General features: G+C 42.0%; 1 long non-coding RNA gene across 1 annotated transcript; it reads left to right on the forward strand.

The window, feature by feature from the left end:
• Positions 1 to 206: 206 nt before the first annotated feature.
• On the forward strand, positions 207 to 8,227 carry LOC147313196 (uncharacterized). The gene is made up of 2 exons (XR_015125163.1): positions 207 to 1,398; positions 6,518 to 8,227. It is a non-coding gene; the product is annotated as an uncharacterized LOC147313196 (long non-coding RNA).
• Positions 8,228 to 20,547: the final 12,320 nt, after the last annotated feature.

Here is a 20,547-nt window from a genome sequence, read left to right on the forward strand (position 1 = left end):
TAATTACTTTGGGAGAAAGAGAGACAGGAGAGGTCAAAGCTCCAGCAAGGATTGCTTGGTAGAGTGTAGAACAACTTTATTGGTAGGCCCGCTCATAATCGATATGATGGGTTTCTGACCTTTTCAGGTTGTGTTCCTCTCCTCTGGCCAGATTAGAAGTCAGTGAAGTTGTGCCAAAAAGCTCTGTGGTTCCAAAGACAGAGAGACTGGACATATTTCCCTGAGATTTTAAATTCTGCTTTTTGTGAAGAGTGTCTTCTTTTAGCTGATTTGGCAGTGCTGTTTGAACAGTGTAACAGTCACTTTAATTCTAACCTAGAGGCTCTTGGATCTGTCCATAAAAATAAAAACCTTTCCTTCTCGGCCATGTTCAGTCCTTTTCTGACAAATTACAGTTGTCTTTCTGATTTCACCACAGATATCAAAATAATTTTGTATTACCAGCCATTCTGGTGGTAACAGCTGGGTTTGCAATGATGACCAAGTTTACAGTTTCCAACCCTGAAGGCAGCAAATCAGGCATCTTTCCTTCAAACCAGGAGGATGCTCATCTTTATTCCAACATTTACAGGGCTGTGTGGCGTGAATTTGTCCCCCAGGGTGACAAACGATAGTCAAATAAGACATCGTTCACCTTTAGATTAGATTAGATTAGATTAGATTAGATAGTGTTAGGTATTTTAGTACCATGGTAGCATTTACTGGATATTGTTTTATAGTGACATTATGCAGGAAAACTCTGTCATTCAATAAGGCCCCTTTGTTTTAGTTATTTTTCTCTTTGACCCAAGAATTGATGTGTGAGAATCACAGGCTGGTACAAGGTTGAAATACCACAGAGATCACTCCCTCAGCTACATTAGTTTCTTAATCTTTTAGACGCCTGTTGAAGGCCAAATGGTTTGTTTCAGATTTCACTAATGAAAGAACTCTTTGTTTTGTGCCTTGAAAATATGTCGCTGAGATAATCACAATTGTAGCTGAACTAATAAACTACACAAAGGATGCTTCTTCACCCAAGGGCAGGAAGACGCTCCCTTATCTTGGTCTGTACTGGTTTAAACTGATAATCTGCTGTCTCATGAATTTTACCCTCTATATAAACTGTTGTACTTGTGAATAAAGTTGAGTCAATTTGGGAAGACAATCTAAAGCAGTCTCTGTTTTCTTGTTCTCCCAAGCTGCTCCCGAGCTCGTACTAACACGCTGAATGGCATGCTTGAATATTGCTTGAGAATATATTTGACTGTGTTACAGACTAAGGGACATTCTCTGCTGATAGGTGAAGGTACATTCTCTGCTGATAGACGTCCACGCCTCGAAGGAAGTCGATCCACGGATTAGGCCTTGGAAACCGTTTCCTTCAATTTTGGTGTCAGAAGTGGGATCCTGACGAAGGTAGGCACTCGTCTTTTATTTTATAAGACTGTGTTATGCCTTTCTCAGTGATCCACATAGAAACGGGATACGCTGACGAGGCCTTCTTCAGTGGCCCACATAGTAACAAGTGGGATACGCTGAGGAGCCTTCGTTAGTGGCCCACATAGAAACACAGGAAGTTGCCTGTTGTTTTGTAAATAAAAGCAGAAAGGGCACAGGAAGTTGCCTGCTGTCATAAACTAAGAAGTTGCTCACCAGCAGAAAGGACACAGGAAGTTGCCTGGGGTCATAAAACGAGAAGTTGCTCGTTAAAAAGTGAGAAGTTGCTCACTAAAAAGATAAAATTGCTAGCAAAAAAATCAAGTAACCTCAGGTGTGCCACAGCAAAAATAAAAACTAACTTAAATCCTTCAAGCGTCTAAACCCCTCTGGAAATCACTGACCATGGGTCAGAATAATTCAAAGACCTTAGACGGGTCCGATAAAAAATCAAAATTAACTGTAAAACCGAAAAAAATAAAATATAAAATCACAAATAGCGGCTCAGTACGACTCCCACTTCCGGTTACGTTTAACCCACGCTCGCGAATCAATGAAGACTTCCATGATTACGTATCCAGAACATGCGGAAGTGCTTACGTGACTGATTTCGTCTCGAACTTAAGAACTATAACTTTAATGCATCCTAATGTATTTCCGGAGCCCTATCCCGAACGATTATCGCCAGAAAACAGGTCAGTAGAAATGTTAAATACTATTTGTGATAAGGAAAGTAGGCTGATTAAAAAGTCCTGTAAAAAATATATGATAGAATGTCGTGATGTGACCAATCGCATGCTACCACTATGGAAAAAAGGACCCGAGCCAGACGTAAATGCTTTAAATCAAGCCAGTGTAGGCTCTAGTAAATCCACTGCAGAAAAAACTAGCCTTATATGCCCATCCGTTCAACCTACGGCTCCACCGCCTTATGATGAAAAGACAGAATTAATAGCTGCTGCGGCGGCTGCACGTCATCAGCGCGTATATCCTGATATAACAGCAGAATCCCAAAAGAGTGAGGAAGGCACTGAAATGACACCTAAATCAGAAGAAGATGACTGGTTTAACCTAGATCAAAGACAGGAACGAGAATACACTGAACGAGAAAGAGAGTTACAGGAACATAAAAAGCAAACAAAACAGTTAATGGCAGAGTGTGAGGAAATCATGAAAGATCCTTTAACTGAACGTACGGAAGCTGAACTGCAGGAAGCCGTTTCCGTCATAGATAATCATGTTCAGCGCCACACTAGAGTAGCGAATGGTTTAACTGTGCCAAAAGCAATAACTAACACCAGAAATTTAATAAGGAACTACTTAAAGCAGAGAAAAGAGGAAAAAACTCAAGAGGGCCCCCACAAAAACACCCGTTATAAAGAAAAGCAGGGATCACAATTTAATGACGTCAGCACCTCCCTCCCGTTCATGATAATAGGGGACATGTGTTGCATTCAACCCCCTAAAATTTCAGAGTTAGCAGCAACCATTAAAGAACTTCCCGATCCTCTACAAAATCCTACAGCCTTTGTTTCTGCATTACAGAGAAGTACCAGATACCACCACTTGGGTGGGCCTGACTATAGATATATATTATGTCAACGAATTCCAGGTGTGACTGAATCTCACCTTATTGAAGAAGTAGAGGAACTAGACCCTAAAAATGACCAAGCAGCCAACACCACCTCGTTTTTGTGGATAAACGATGACAAAATCACAGCCTTTTTTCAAAATCTAAAGAAATTTCTGCTCACAATGTCTAGAGATAAAATTGATTTAAATGCAGTAACCATGTGTAAGCAAAAGCCAGATGAATCCATTCTAGTTTTTATGAAACGTTTCACACACTGCTGGACTAATGAGGCATGCATGCCTGAAGGAGGAAATGATCAGATTTTCATAACAACATTCTTAAACAATATTCATCCAGAATGTTCACAACTATTGAAGCTGACTGCCACTGATAATCTCTATGACATGAAAATAAAGAACTTTATCACACTTGTCAAAACAAAAGCTGGTGCAGATCTTTTCCCCAACAGCACGAAGGCTAAAAGTGTTAAGATGATGTTGAATTTTGATGTTGAAGGCTCAGAGGAAAGTGAAAAAATGATGTATGCAGGGGCCCCGCCCCCTCAACAAGCGCAGCAGGGAGATTTCAGAAGGAGAGATAGGAGTGGAGACGTATGTTTTTACTGTGGAAAAATAGGACACTGGAGGAGGGAATGCAAATCAGCAGCACATAGGTCTCAACCACAAAACACAGGACCAGCTCCTGCCACTAGGCGTCAGCAGAGCTCTTACAGACAAGGTAACTGGCAACGCAGACAGGGATCACATCAAAGAAACGGCCCCTTTGCACTTAGGGAGCAACCTTATAATCCACATTTTAATCCCCATCCATATGATAACGAAAGACTGGACCAACCATAGGGAGGCCCAGGTGATGATGAGGGACAGTGTGAAGCACTACACACGATGCTGCATTTGCAATTGTCCCGTAACACAGAAAGCTTGCCCATGTTAGATATAGAGATAGGTGAAAAGACTTATTCCTTTTTAGTTGACAGTGGAGCCACTAAAAGTTCACTGTCTGGAAAATTCTATAGTGGGCCTGTTTCCTCTGTGTGCATCAACACCATGGGAATAAACGGAACTCTAGTGCAATGCCCCAAAACTCATTCTCTAAAAACACGCTGGGGCCCAAAACCAGACGAAATTACATATCATCCATTCATAATTATTCCAAACTCGCCTGTGAATCTATTAGGCAGAGATTTAATGGCAAAAATGAACTTGTGTATTTCATTTAACACAAAGGGTGAAATGTTTGCAGATACTGATAACAGCTATGTTTTCTCTGCCCTATGCACCGACACCATGGAGAAGGAACAGCCTCTGTGTCAGCTGGACGCCTCAGCGGAGAATGAACTCAATATCCATCTGACTGGTACCCCACGTCACACTCTGTGTCAAAAACATGTGCAAACACCGTTACCAGGTAGCCCCATGCCTGGAAGCCACATATTTGTTTCTCTCACACTGTTCAACAACATGATAACTGCTCACACCAGTGAAGGCCAAACAGTGGTTTTGTCACATAACTCAGACATAGGCTATGACATTACTGCACCATGTCGACACATAGATCTAACCTACCCCATACACTGTACTATCTCTGCTGTCACATTGCCAGCTGAATATCAAAACATGACATTATGGTCAAGAGGTGAGAATGATGTAGGATTTATTGACTGTACACCTTATCATGCTCAGCTGAAAAACAACAAGCCGGTATATGTCAAGCAATATCCCATTTCCACTGAAAAAGCCGCAGCCTTAGACATCATCATAGGAGATTTATTGACAGTTGGAGTAATAAAGCCCACAGTATCTCCATATAACACTCCTGTCAATCCTGTGCCAAAGCCTAACAAACCTGGCGTATGGCGTTTCACACAAGACTTAAGGCAAATTAATGCAGTCATTATGCCTCTACCTCCTCTTGTCCCAGATGTTCCCAGCATACTGACAGGTATTCCAGCAACAGCTACACATTTTACTGTGGTGGATTTGTGCTCCGCCTTTTTCTCAGTACCTGTGCATGAGGACACACAGCCGATATTTGCTTTTACACATAGAGATAAGCAGTACACATGGACTCGCTTACCCCAAGGCATGGTAGACAGCCCTGCAGCTTTCTCAATGGTGGTACGTGCTACCCTGGACGGCTTCATTCCTCCAGAGGGCTGTACTCTGATCCAGTATGTAGATGATCTCCTCCTCTGTGCTGAAAGTGAAAAACTATGTCAAACTGCCACACACATGCTACTCCAGCACCTCCAACAGACTGGCCACAAAGCATCAGCAAAGAAAATGCAGTACTGTCAGACTTCTGTTCAATATTTGGGATTTACACTGTCTCACGGACAACGTTCCATGACTACAGACAGGGTCAAAGCTGTGACCTCTGTCCCTAAGCCCACTACACAGAAGGAAATGCTGTCTTTCCTAGGCATGGTGAACTATTGCAGACAGTGGATACCAGACTGTTCTTTTCATGACCACATTCTGCGTGAATGCTGCAAAAAAGACAAGCCTCCTCGAATACTGTGGTCCACAGAAATGACTGCCTCTTTCAATGCATTACAGGGAGCGCTGACCTCCGCCCCTTGTTTGGGTCTGCCTGACTACCACTTACCGTTCCACCTGTACGTCACAGAGAACGGCACAACCTGTGCAGGTGTATTGGCCCAAGAGCATGGCTGTGGCTACCGTCCAGTAGCCTTCTACTCAAAGGTGCTGCCAGCAGTAGTTCAGGGGATGCCGGCCTGCCTGAGAGCAGTAGCAGCTTGCTCTATCATGATAAGGGACTGCGAGAAGCTCACACTCTCACATGACACTATTCTACACACCAATCACTAGGTCACGACCATTCTAGCAAACATAACTACACAACACATGACCGCACAACGTCGCTCAGGTTATGAAGCTACACTGACTTCAACAGCAAATCTCACTATAAAAGCAAGCAGCACACCCAATTCGCCAGCACACTTACTCATTCGTATGCTGTGTTCCTCTGACCGACAGGATGGTTCAGACGACCTTGACGATCATGACTGTATGACACGTATACAGGAATCCACAGCACCACGCCCAGACTTAGAGCAGACACCAATCCCAGACTCAGTCATTGTTTATGTGGACGGGTCCTGTTCAAAACCAAATGACAACTTATTTCTTTGTGGCTATTCGGTGGTGACATTGCCTGACATCATACTAGAGGCTCACTCATTACCATTTCACTCAGCACAAAAAGCAGAGCTCATGGCTTTAATACGCGCCTGTGAGCTCCATGTGGATAAGCGGGTAACAATTTACACTGATAGCCGTTATGCATTCGGTGTGGTGCATGACTTTGGCACATTGTGGAGACAAAGAGGATTTAGATCTGCTGATGGAAAATCGATCGCTAATTCTGACCTTGTTCTAAGACTTTTGCAGGCTATACAGCTGCCATCGGCAATTGCAGTTGTTAAAACGATGGGGCACAGCACGGCTGACACAGACGAAGCAGTGGGAAATGCTCTTGCAGACGTAACCGCGAAAGCAGCTGCTGCCTCACAGCAACCACCCAGAAAGGAAGTATTATCTTTGCCTTTACAGCTGCCACTTGTCACACTCCCAGACTATTTAGAAGCAAATGTTGACCTAAAATTCATACAAGAGCAAGCCTCTGCCTTAGATTACACTTACTGGGAAAGTAATGATTGTACCTTAGATAACAGAGACGGCTTATACAAAAACCTTGAGGGTTTGATTGCCCTCCCATCTTCACTACTGCCAATCCTTGTCCGCCATTTTCACGGTGTGAGTCATGTCGGACAAAGAGGGGTAATAGGAGCAATAAAATCAAGATTTGTAATCGAGAAAACATCACACGCAGTAAAACGCATATTAGCAACCTGTCTAACATGTGCACGAACTAATGTAGGTAGCTCAAAAGCAAAACATCAGCATTTACCACAACCAGATTTCCCATTTCATACATTACAAATTGATTTTACACACATGCCAGCACAAGGAAGCATCAAGTACTTACTGGTAATAGTGGACCAATTTAGTAAATGGGTAGAAGCTTACCCAACATCAAAAGAAACTGCAGAAGTAGTCTGTCAAAAGTTGTGCAATGAAATAATACCCAGATTTGGAATACCTCACCAAATTAACAGTGATAGAGGACCTTCATTCACATCAGAAGTAATTCAAAAGTGTGCTAAAACTCTAGCAATAGACTGGAAATATCATGTGCCATACCATCCTCAGAGTTCAGGAGTTGTAGAAAGAATGAATAGGACCATAAAAAATCGCCTGACTAAAGCAATGATAGAAACAGGAATGACCTGGATCAAACTACTTCCTCAAATCCTCTGCGAGATTAGAATGACTCCATCCGCAGCAACCAAATTATCTCCATTTGAAATAATCATGGGAAGACCGTTTCCAACACCATGGTCAGCCTCCAGAGGGGCACCGCTATCGGAAGGGGACATAGACACTGCATTGTCTGACTATGTTCATAACCTGGTAGAAACACTGAATAATAACTATCAGAAAGTTTGTCTCTCTCAGCCTCTCCCTTCCATAGATCCAACCCATCCGTGGAAACCAGGAGATGCGGTATTGGTAAAGTCGCTAAAACCAAGGGCACTCGGGGAGGCCGCGTGTTCCAGCCCCCAGACTGTACTTGCAGTGACGAGAACCAGCATCCTAACAGATGGACAACCTCAGTGGATTCATGCCAGCAGGGTTAAGACCAGCCCCACCAAACCACCTAAGGCGTCGGATCAAGTAGATGACGACTCAGGCGAGCCAACGCCCGGATCCAATCCACCTACACACACACAATCACTGATTAACACACAACGCCTGAAAGAACAACAACAAGGTACTCGAACATCCAGCAGGAACAGAAATCCTAGAGTACCACACAATGTCTAACCTGATAAAGATAGACTCGTTTCATCCTGATAATGGGGAAAATGAAATGCCCATTGTCATCACACGACGCTTATACGGTGTCTCTCGAACCTGGGACCAGGCCAGAAGACGACTAAAGAACTGTCTTTTTTATATATTTAGGTTATTAATCATATCTACTGCATTAACCTTAGGATTTTTATTTACTATTTCGTATTGTAAAGTGCAACCCTGTTCACATTTCTGCAAGCCACATTTTCAATGATAACCCATATAGCTACTAGTACAGCTACTTCAATGTATTTGCAATTAGCACAAATTGATCCTGAGGATGTGCCAGATGTTACCAATGATGTTCCTGATGTGTATATTGAACATTAGGTTGTGAACTATTACATTTTATGATTTGCTTTTTATATTATGTTATTACATTTGTGATTTTTCCTTTCTATTTGAGTTATTATTTTTAAAAATAATAAAAGAGGGGAACTGTTAGGTATTTTAGTACCATGGTAGCATTTACTGGATATTGTTTTATAGTGACATTATGCAGGAAAACTCTGTCATTCAATAAGGCCCCTTTGTTTTAGTTATTTTTCTCTTTGACCCAAGAATTGATGTGTGAGAATCACAGGCTGGTACAAGGTTGAAATACCACAGAGATCACTCCCTCAGCTACATTAGTTTCTTAATCTTTTAGACGCCTGTTGAAGGCCAAATGGTTTGTTTCAGATTTCACTAATGAAAGAACTCTTTGTTTTGTGCCTTGAAAATATGCCGCTGAGATAATCACAATTGTAGCTGAACTAATAAACTACACAAAGGATGCTTCTTCACCCAAGGGCAGGAAGACGCTCCCTTATCTTGGTCTGTACTGGTTTAAACTGATAATCTGCTGTCTCATGAATTTTACCCTCTATATAAACTGTTGTACTTGTGAATAAAGTTGAGTCAATTTGGGAAGACAATCTAAAGCAGTCTCTGTTTTCTTGTTCTCCCAAGCTGCTCCCGAGCTCGTACTAACACGCTGAATGGCATGCTTGAATATTGCTTGAGAATATATTTGACTGTGTTACAGACTAAGGGACATTCTCTGCTGATAGGTGAAGGTACATTCTCTGCTGATAGACGTCCACGCCTCGAAGGAAGTCGATCCACGGATTAGGCCTTGGAAACCGTTTCCTTCAGATAGAACTTTATTAATCCCTCGGGTGGGTTCCTCTGGGAAATTCGATTTCCAAAAAGCACAGCACCGACAGAAGTTCCAGAGTTACAGAATATTATATATATATATATATATATATATATATATACACACACACACACACACACACACACACACACACACACACACACACACACACACTCACACACACACATATATAAATACAGAGACAATATAAATAAAATATACGAAGGGGATAAATAGAATAAATAGGAATAAAAAATAAAAATACAAGTGAATGAATTGCACATTTCGAGTATTGAGGTCTATTGCACTGTTGACTATTTACAAAAGTATTGCACAAAAGGTATTGCACAGTGGGGTGAAGAGGCACTACAGCTTAGTTGTTCCCCCCTCCTTTGTCCTCCTGTTTCCCCTCCCTCTCCCCTCCAGGGAGGAGTTAAACAGTTTGATGGCGTGTGGGACAAAGGAGTTTTTAAGTCTGTTAGTTCTTGTCTTGGGGAGAAGCAACCTGTCACTGAACAGACTCTTCTGGCTGTTAATGGCCGTGTGCAGAGGATGCCTGCCTTTAGAGCTATTCTATAGACCTGTTCAATGATAAACATGAGATATATCTGAAGCTGATTTGCCGTCTGCTGGAGCAAGTTCTGCTCTATTAGTTTGGACCCTTCGGCAGCCGGTAGTGCTTTCCACTTTTAAGAGGCAGTATGAACACCTGTGGCATCTGAGCTCTCAGACAACCAAAACCTCATAGCCACAGATACACTTCCTTTTTCCACTGTGATCGTGTTTCAGATCAGGTCTTCCATTATGATGAATCTGTCCTCTCACTGCAGGTCTTTGGGCGTTTTCAGGCTCACCACAGAATCCATCATTCTTTGACATTTGTTGGCGAACAAGCTGCCAGCTAATTGAGACGTTTGTGTAACAGCGCTTCTCTGAGAATTGGTCAACACCTCCTGGAGTGAAGGCCCATTAGCACACAAACACTGCCTGCCAATGTTTGTCTGAACCATACAAATCATCTCAGCTTTGTTTTCATTCCCTGTGAATAAAAACATGATAAGTGAATCATCTGTCAGACTCTGTCAGTGGGGAAGGTTTCCTTCAAACCACTAATCATTATTGTAGTCCATCCATTTTCTGATCTGTTTAGTGGCTGGAGCCTACCCCAGCTGGCTTTGGCTGACATATTATGGCAATTTTCATAGTAAATATACGCAGATCAGGCATAACATTGTGATGATTATTATGTCAGCCCCACTTTTGCTGTCAAAACAGCCCTGAACCCATTGAGGCATTGACTGCACTAGACCCCTGAAGGTGTGCTGTGGTATCTGACACGTCAACAAGTCATTCAAGTTGTAAGGTTTGTCCAGAACATCCCACAGAGGCTCCACTGGATTCAGATTTGGGGAATTTAGAGGTCAAGCCAACACTTAAAACTGGTTGTTGTACTCCTCAAACCATTCCTCAACCATTTCTGCTTTGTGGCAGGCGCATTACCCTACTGAAAGAGGCCACAGCCATCAGGGAGTACCATTTCCGCTAAAGGGCGTACATGGCCTGCAACAATGTTTAGGTAGGTGATAAGTGTCAAAGTTGCATCCCTATAGATGGCAGGACCCGAGATTTCCTGGCAGAACATTGCCCAGAGCATCGCATCGTCTCCGCCAACATCTCCACCTCTTCCATGCATCTTGGTGCCAGGTATTCCCCAGGTAATCACCCAATGATTCATGTGATTGATTAGACCAGCACACCTTCTCCCATTGCTTTGTGGTCCAGTTCGGAGGCTCAGGTGTCCATTGTTGGCACTTTCGGTGGTGGATGGCATCAGCATGAGCTCGCTGACTGGTCTCCAGGTCTGCAGCCCCATATACAACAAACTACTACTACTACTAATAATAATAGATTGCATTTTATATAGCGCTTTTCGGGACCCCTCAAAGCGCTTTACAATACCACTATTCATTCACTCTCACATTCATACACTGGTGAAGGCAAGCTACAGTTGTAGCCACAGCTGCCCTGGGGCAGACTGACAGAAGCGAGGCTGCCATATTGCACTATCGGCCCCTCTGGCCAACACCAGTAGGCGGCAGGTGAAGTGTCTTGCCCAAGGACACAATGACCGAGACTGTCCGAGCCGGGGCTCGAACCGGCAACCTTCCGATTACAAGACGAACTCCCAACTCTTGAACCACGATCGCCCCAAACTGTGGTGCTTTGTGTGTTTGGACAACTAGCATGAACTTTTTCAGCAGTTTGAGCGACAGCAGCTCGTCTGTTGAATCAGACCACATGGACCAGCCTTCCCTCCCCATGTACATCAGTGAGCCTTGACCGTCCTGTCACTGGTTCAGCAGTATTCCTTGCTTGGACCACTTTGATCAACACTGACGCCTGTAGACCGAGAACACAGCTGCAGGTTTGGAGATGCTCGTATAACAACAGCAACCATGCCAGTTAGGTTTTCTCTAGCTAGCTGCTACTGTAGAAGTAAATGCTAATGACATGAAGATTTACAACTAAGTGATTTAGTGTGTTTTTCTTTCTTTTAGCATGTGGATAGCCCTTTACACCGTATTTGATGTGGTAATAACTGTATAATTTTCGTGTTTTGGAAGCGTACACAATTTCCACTGTTTTTCTTAGATGTAACATGAGGGAAAGTACATTTGGAGTGCAAAATGTCCTTTTTTTTTAAATTATCAGGCTCAGAGAATTCAAACAAAGATGGTAAACTTTTATTGTGAAATATCCCCACCATTGAGCCAGCCTTATCACAAATCACATTGAGTCTCATCAGGAGGAGAAAAAAAATGCACTAATTGCAGTTTTGATATTTTGAAGTCTTGACAGGTCTCTATGTCTGGCTCCATTGATTTACCCATCAGTCAAAGTCAGGATCTCGCCCACCGCCTCCAGACTTCCCCTCAAAGCACAGAGTTGTTCCTTGACTCCGGTTTTCTTGTTTGTTAAGAAAGTGGCACTTAAGAACCTGCTGATAGCGGCCAGCAGCTGCCTGAGAACAAGTGCCAACACGTTTTGATTATGGAGATGCTTCGACCCCGTCCTCCATCATGCTATTATCGGTTTACCCCCGTCACATCCACCGTACTGACTCCAGCTACCACTAATATATCCCAGACCTCCCCATGTTCCACTCCTGGAGTTAATCAGCATTATTATTGTTTGATCCCATCAGTGTACATTAATACTGAATACAGGGTTACCCAAAGCGCCAACCTCCATCCTCCTCCACCTCTCTGCCAGGCTTCACCTCAGCTAATTGGAGACTCTGAGCTGGACCTCTGGACTGTGTTTGTTGAGTCTGTGTCTTTTGGAGCATTTTTAATGCAGGTTTCTAACTAATAATGTGACTGTTTTCTGTCACAGACAATCTCAGGGGTTCCTGTAGTAGGAAAATTTTCATGTTTAGTCTATGGCAGGGCTCAGCAACCTTTAACACCCAACGAGCCATTTGGACCCGGTTTCCACGCAAATGAAAACACTGGGAGACGCAAATCCTTTTTGACATCTAAAATGAAGATAACACTGTATATATTGTTTTTTACCTTTATGCTTTGTGTGAACAACTAAGGTGTGTTGCTTATGAAATCCATGAAGTGCTACAGATAAAATAACATTTTATTTATGTAATTAACACATTTTGAACGTAAAGAAATATAACAAAAGGAAAGACGCCCAGCTGAACTAAAATGATCCATGTAGCAAACAAAAACTGTTGTGAGCCGCCACCCTTATATCGCCTTTGGGCTTTTGGAGCTTTGACCTGACTTTTAAAAAATTATTGGAAAAAAAGCACTATGCTGCTAAAGATGAAAAATAGATATTGGCAAAATTCTGCCTAAATATGTATTTTACTTGGTTAATGTGTGTGGCGGGGTGTGGTCTGCAGCGCGGATGCACCTGAGCGGCACCCGCAATCACGCCTCGCCACCTTAACGTATGTGCTATCTATGCTGTTGTTGGTATATATGTTGGGCTGTGAGCTGCAAAACTACAGCCGGCTGTATGTGTACAGCAACCGTGTGTGAAAAGTGGTCAATAAAGAGATGCTGAAAAGCGTGTTCATGCAAACATCGTCAGGCTTGCCATGGTACAATGGGACTTCTGCTCCTGAACCTCTGCGCACAGCGTCTGCAAATCGGGGCTGTACGAAGTCACTTTCATCTTTACGCAGGACTGTAAGCTGTCATCTGTGAGGCATGAGCCGTGTTTGTTTTTAACATAGTTCACGGTGGAGAACAGCTGCTGACATAATGTGGATCCGAAGATCCATAATTGGCCTACCTGGGGCTGAAAGTTTCGATAAATAAATAAATATAATTTTATTTTTATATTTCAATATCACAATAATCTTCCAATTTAGAACTACAAGTTAAAAAAGAACTAACATAAATAAAATACACTTCAGCTAAATACTTCTAATTTATTTTCCCAAACCACGCAGAGCCGCACTATAAGGACTAAAGAGCCGCAGGTTGCCGACCCCTGGTCTATGGTCTACCTTACAATATAAAGCACCTTGAAGCGACTGCTGTTCTGATTTGGAGCTGTATAAATAGAATTGAATAGAACTGAATTGAATGTTTTTGGCCTCAGCATGAAATGCTTCACCAGGGTGGTGCATGATTATTTACTTATTGTTTTTACTTAAATATATTTAAAGTTTATGGGGAAAGAGATCAACAAATGTGACTAAAATAAGAGAGTACATTTACTGACCAATGTACTGGAGATTATGGTTTTTGCCATAAGCAAGCAGCCTTACACTGACTCACCAAACATTTCACACTCGTAAAAATAGTGTTTTTCTGAGTTACATCACTTCACTTTTCAAGGTTAAGAACTGAATAACTCATTAGAAACATTAATAGAAGGCCAGCAAGCACTCTTCCAGTCACACCATTAAAGCCGACAACAAATCACAATCTCATTTTCAGTAAAACGAGCCATCTTTGACTTCTTATGACATGACTGTACAACACTAACAATACCCAATGCACACTGTGCATGCATGCATATCACTGTACATATGCACAATTAGCTGTGCTCCGTTACAGTGAACTGTAATGTAATGTTGCTGCTTTGGTATTTTTTTGTGAACTTTTTCCAGCCACCTTCAATTTAAAAAAACGAACCCCAAAGTGACCCTAGTGCAATGTTATACTGTTTTTCTTCATGTTTTTTTACACCCTTTTCCTATATGACTGTTAACTAGGTCGTAAATTGCTTCCATAAAGGTCTAAAAAAGGGCCTTTAACAGTCTGCACTTTAACCCCACTTATACCCGTCACATTATTCCGACCAGCCTTTGATTTAGCCCTCTGATTGTCAGTGGGTGGGTTAAAGTTTTGCCTCAAACAGGGTAAAATAATTCATAGATTTCCTTCCCTCTATAAATCCAGCATCTCTTACAAAAACCATGGCAACGTGGGCGTTATTACGGAGCACTGAGGGATTTTCGGAGCAGCAGATTGTCGGGCTGAAGCCACACATACCACACACTCATGAAATGCAAGTTAATAACTTTTACCGACAGTTTTGGTTGTAACATCGATGCAGACCCAAGCTCATGTCTGCTCTAACCAAAGATAGCGAGTAGCTTTCTGTGGGGCTCTCATCATCACCTGTTACCTCTTTTAATTTTTGAGAGCACCCTCAGTTACTTGGACAAATATCAAGTATTTTTTATTCTCTTCAGTAATTGAAAATCTGAGTTTGCAGGCAGATTCAGATTGTTTTTAAAATTAAGTGTCTGAGCTTCAACATTTATTATTCTCTGGGCATAAATATTAAGAACTATTCTGCTTACATTATTCACATGATGCGGTCAGTGAATGTGTGAGTACATTTGAATAAAACTGCATTATGAAACAATTTAAACAAGTTTGCATTATTTCACTTCCATTAACATGTCAGTTTACTTCATTTGCATTGATTTTTCTTGCTTTTCTGTCCATTCATTTCATATTTATGTAATCAAGTAACACAATATATTGCCATATACTGTAGTAAACGGTAGTACTGTAATGTGTTTTACTTCCAGTTTTAGTTCGAGAGCCACAGACTGGATGGGCAGAAGCTGAGACCTCTTTAAAGGCTCAGATAGCTTTGACATTTAGCGCTCGTTTGTCTCTGGTTTGGTTTCGTCTGGTGATGCTTTGCCATAAAATGCTGCAGTACTTGTTTTGCAAACATCCCTCATCCACATTTTCTCCCACTGAGACCAAATCTCTGGTTTTACGTGCTGCTATTCCTATTTTTCCTCTGTAGAATTGCTAACATATATACGATCAGCAGTCTGTTTTCCGATCACATCTCCAGTATCTATTAACCTTCATCATTAATGGTCTTTACACGATCATATAACAGAAGGAAACGCATCAAATTCTCACCTTTCAGAAACTGAAACCATTATTTTCTTTATTTAGTTAAAGAATATTGTACAAAATGCAGACTGACACACAAGCTTTAATCGAATAAAATCACAGTTTTTAAATCAATCTTTTCCACAGTTGTGATGATGAAGTGTCTCCTTAGCCAAGAGGACTGAATGAATTATTATTGGCAGCTTTTCTTCGAGGGCACGAACAGATGAACAATGCCACATCGAAGCTGCACAGCCTGGGATCTGCAGAGGGATTCTGTGCGGCATCAGAATTACACTGTTTGCTGTCTCGACTGCTGGGTGGTGGTCTCCATGCATGCAGTTCAGCTCATTACAGCAGGGCTGTTTAATGTGACTAACAGGAATAATGAGGGATGGAAAAGTCATCTGTGTGTGCGCCTCCTGGGGGAAAAGAAGCTGCCAGGCCGGAGCCTCCTCCGGACAGCGAGGGATGAAAGCCGGCGAGTGGAGTGCACGGAGCAGAAGTGCAAATGTGCAGATGTTCCTTTATCAGGATGGGAAAGAAGCTTTTTCCTTTTTTGACAGGAATGCTGAGATTTAATCCCGGTGGAAAGTGAATAAAAATGTGGAGAAATGAGATGACTGCTTGGGCCACGATGGGAACAGTTCAGTTTGATGTTTGACCAAGTTTCTCAAACATGGCATCTGCAGGTGAGGAGTCAGATCAGTCATGGGATTCATAATGTTATTGATAACTAAAATGATAAATACCCACAGCAGCAGGTTTAATAAAAAACTTCAGAACGAAAGCTGCTGAGCGTGAAATGGAAGGAAAAGTGTGTCGAAAAGTGATAAAATGAAAGACAAACAGGTCAAATCCAGCCTCCTGACATCAGTTGAATCTTCACTGGTTTTAACATGAAAGCAAGAGATGGGCAGTAATGCGTTACTGTAATCCGATTACTTTTTAAAGTAACAAGTAAGGGATTACTATTACAAAAAAATAATTAGATTACCGATACTTTCCCATAAGCACGCTGCGTTACTAAACCGTGATTTTGTTTGTGAGAGTGTCTCATGACAATGACGTACGACCATGCAGCGTCCGTGCAGCGTCCGTTTTTCCATATCTGTGTGGGAGGATAACTTCTTTTTACAGCAAAAAATTCAACTTCAAATCTGAGCGAGCACCGAGCACGCTGCCACGGGAATGTGAAATTCACAGAGAATCTCCCAGGTCCCCAAACTGAGATGACCACTGTGGCACCAGGCAAACCTCTGCCTGCTCCACTCCTGTGAAACAGGTGATAATAGATTTACCGGTAAGAGCGACAGGACTTAGTGCCGCTGAATCTTTGATTTTATTTATTTTTTCTGTGTTTTATTTGAATGTAATTGAAAGAGTGAGTGTAAACACAAAACATTATTTTATTGTATATGCTGGAATATGCAGAAAATTGGTTTAAATGTTAAACACATTTCTTAAAGCCAAAGACTGTTGCATATAATTGCATTTTTGCTTGAGGCAATGTTCATAAAGTTAAAAGAATAAAACTAATAAAACAAGTTTTAAAAAGAGAAAAAAGTAGAATTGGGCTGAAAGGTTTATTGCTTTATTACATATTCAGGTTGTGTATCTTTTTTTTAAAGTAACTAAGTCATAAAGTAACTAATTACTTTTGAAAATAAGTAATCAGTAAACTAACTGGAGTTCTTTCTTGGAGAAGTAATCAGTAATTAGTAACTAATTACTACTTTCAAGTAAGTTGACAACCACTGATGAAAGCATAAAATGTTTATTCACTGCTAGAATGGTGAATAAACTCTAACAAACCTGTTAATATTGAATATGCCTCGTCTATGGCAATGTAGTGTGACGGATGAGCCATCTGTGGTTTTGGCCGGAGAAATATCAACATCTGCTGTGGGAACTCGAGTAAACCCTGCCCTCAGACACAGTCCGACCGCTCTGTGAATCAGTTTGATTCTGTATGGACCTGCATGCATCTCCACCACAGGTGTGTGTGGGTGTTTGTGTGTTTGTGGCAGAAAAGAGAGACACAAATGGAAAGCAACACAGTCACAAAGCGTGAATGCCGCTGAGGGTTCTTTGGAGGTGGAGGACCTTTCCCCCTCCAGGATCCTCTGAAGTAGGTTTCAGTGTGGTGAAGGACCATCTGTAGCCATTAGCGAGCCATGTGAGGGTCTGAAAGGGAGGAAGGAGATCAGCCCAGCGGTGCTTCAATTGCCATCGGAAACACAAATGTGGGCCTACATTTAAAAATACTCCTGGGTATGAGAAGTCTCCATCAGCATATATTAGAAAATGAATGCAGCTTCACAGACCCCCCCCCCCCCCCCCCCCCCCCCCCACCTCTGAGTAACAGCCTTTATTTCATGCATGTTTCATAATACAGGATATTATCAGCAGAACTTATAGGATAGGATCCGTTTTCTGCTTCTGTGGGATAAAATCCTTGGATTGGATTGGATCCAAATTCAAGTTCAACACGCAGATTCTCAAATGATCGAACTGAATCACTGAAAACAAACAACGAAAATAATTTGTTTTTGGTTCAGGCTGTGCTGAAAAATAAAGGCAGTCGTACCAAATATTCACTTTCAAGTTTTTTAGAATAGTACCAACTTTGTTTTTGTACAAATTTCGCATTTTACTAACAAAGATTTAAAGAGGTGAAGGGTGACTCCAGACTTTTGCACAGTACTGTGGTTGAACTCCATCTGTCTTCCATAGTCGGTTCCAGTAAATCACGACATCCCGTCTGAGTTTGGTGCTGAACAACTACCTACACTTCTATCACAGTGGAGCTGTCAGGAACACAGTGAACACATCTTAATTAGGATGCAGTGGAGTCAGTGATGAGTTACACTCGGAGAAACTCGGTTTCATCACTCGTGACTGATGACTCGTGCTGTGTCTCCTTTTCAATTCAAAAGCAGAGGCAGGAGACAGAAAAAGTGTCTTCATTTCTCAGGTAACTGTGTGTGTGTGTGTGTGTGTGTGTGTGTGTGTGTGTGTGTGTGTGTGTGTGTGTGTGTGTGTGTGTGTGTGTGTGTGTGTGTGTGTCAGAGCCAACAAGGCCACTGTAGTATTTCCCTTTGGAAAATCTCAGTTTTCAATTAGAGATTTGGCTGAAAGGCTCCCCGAAGCTACATCATGTTTTTTTTTAATCATGTTCATTGACTCGCTGGTAATTGGAACAAATTATCCAAAATGAGATTTACCCCGTCTGGAAACAGGGAGGGGGGAATTGTAACTCAGGAGATTTGGGTCTGAATTAGACAGATTTGTGTTTTTCAATTTTACCTGCTGCAGCTACAGGAGGACAAAAGTGGGTTTTCAGTTTCTATGACTCCACAGGCCGACATGATGACTTTAAGTGGACCTATAATGACTTTTAGCTATTTATATTTATAGTAATTAAAATTTAAAATGAGGTCAGTTTAATCCCTTCAAACTAAAAACTATTCGAACTGCTCCAAACACTCACTTTGAGGCTGTTTTTTCTTACTCCTGGATCTATATGATATCATAGAGAGAGGATACCCCTTAATACGGTTATCTCAGCTGCAGAAGCCCCTCCCATCTTCCATTTAAACACTTTGCTTACAAGACGTAGCAAATCAGAAGAAAGTTGGATTTAAAGGGAGAGGTGCTAAAATGTCTTAGCTCATTGAATGAGATGATGGACTAAGGTGCTGTAGTGGATAAAGAAGGATTATTTTGAACTGTTAGTCATGCAAAGCTACTGTAAGGCTACTATCATCCAAAACAAAGAAATAACACTGAAGTGATTAGAACAGACAAAATATTAGCACCAGTTGAGGGGGCTGGAAAATCTTTAAAAGGGTAAGGCCAACACGTCTTCAGTTCATTTTTTCTGCCAAGATATGCGGCTGGGATGGTTGGTTAGGACTTCACTTGTGATGGCTGAGGGGTGAAAGGTTGTTTCTTGCTGTAAATATGTATTTCCTGTAAAAGGAAGTTGGGTTGTCTGGTTTATTACTTAGGATAGACGGCAGCCTGCATGGCCTCACATTTAGGAGGAGAATAGAGTTTGAGTAAAGACAGCAGTTACAGGTGTGTGCAGGTTCATTGTGCAACAGGTCAGCAGGTCAGATGAAGCTGGGATAGATGTATACTCAAATTTCTGATGTCCATGATTGAAATGGCTTGTATGGTAGTTGGCAGCAAATTCCAACCTGCCTAAATTTATTTTGAAGGCCTGTAACTCAATTTTCATCATATGAAGGTAGAAAAGTGCATGTCCTCATTAGATATACTAAAATTATTGCTGATTTTGAGGAGGCCAGGTGGGCACTTTCTCTAAAGTTCAGGCTGCATGTCCCTAATGCCAGTAATTCTGCTTTTGTTTTATTTGTGTGTCTGACAGCATCTTGTTTACCTGTGGCACATCCATCTGGACTGCCGTGTGCTGCAGACCCTTATTGAGTCCGTTACAGCCTAGCAGTCTGGACAGCCTGTCAGCAGCCGGGCAGGAATGATTTCAGCTGGGAATGATTGACACAAATACCCAGTGAGCTCCTGCGAGAGGAGACTGTGATACAGCCAGCAGTCAGGAAATTGCAGTCAGTCAGAGCATCGCTTCAGAGCTGATCCTAATGAGCGCAGGATTGTCACGACTGCACAGAGTTGCCACCTTCTGCTGGAGGACTCACCCTGCTGTCAGCAGCCAGTAAAGCAGACGGGAGGTTAGTCTCAAAGGAACGGGGGCAAGGGGTTTTCTTAAAGGTTGCTTGTAGTTATTCCGCCTTATTTCTAATTAGTTTCAAAGCTTGTTTGGTGGCTTTATTTAGGTTTGCAGCTCATTAAAAAGCCTGTTAATCAATCGAAAAATGGTTTTGGTGTAATTTAGGAGAACGTCTGGGCATCTTACGCCGTCTTCTATGGTCTTCTACAGTGGACAGCTCTCTGGGGTCTCCTACATAACCCGGATGTTTCCATTTGGTAGTCCAAAACTATGAGTTTGGGGCTTGTCCACTTCCTGTCCCCTGTTGTCTTCTTGTCATTTCCATGAGTTAGCTCAGGAGGATT

This window comes from Aulonocara sp. 'chitande type north' Nkhata Bay, linkage group LG15, assembly GCF_057382095.1.
Source record: "Aulonocara sp. 'chitande type north' Nkhata Bay isolate Kocher_YH1m ecotype deep benthic linkage group LG15, A_spYH_male_GT1.1, whole genome shotgun sequence".
NCBI lineage: Eukaryota > Metazoa > Chordata > Actinopteri > Cichliformes > Cichlidae > Aulonocara > Aulonocara sp. 'chitande type north' Nkhata Bay.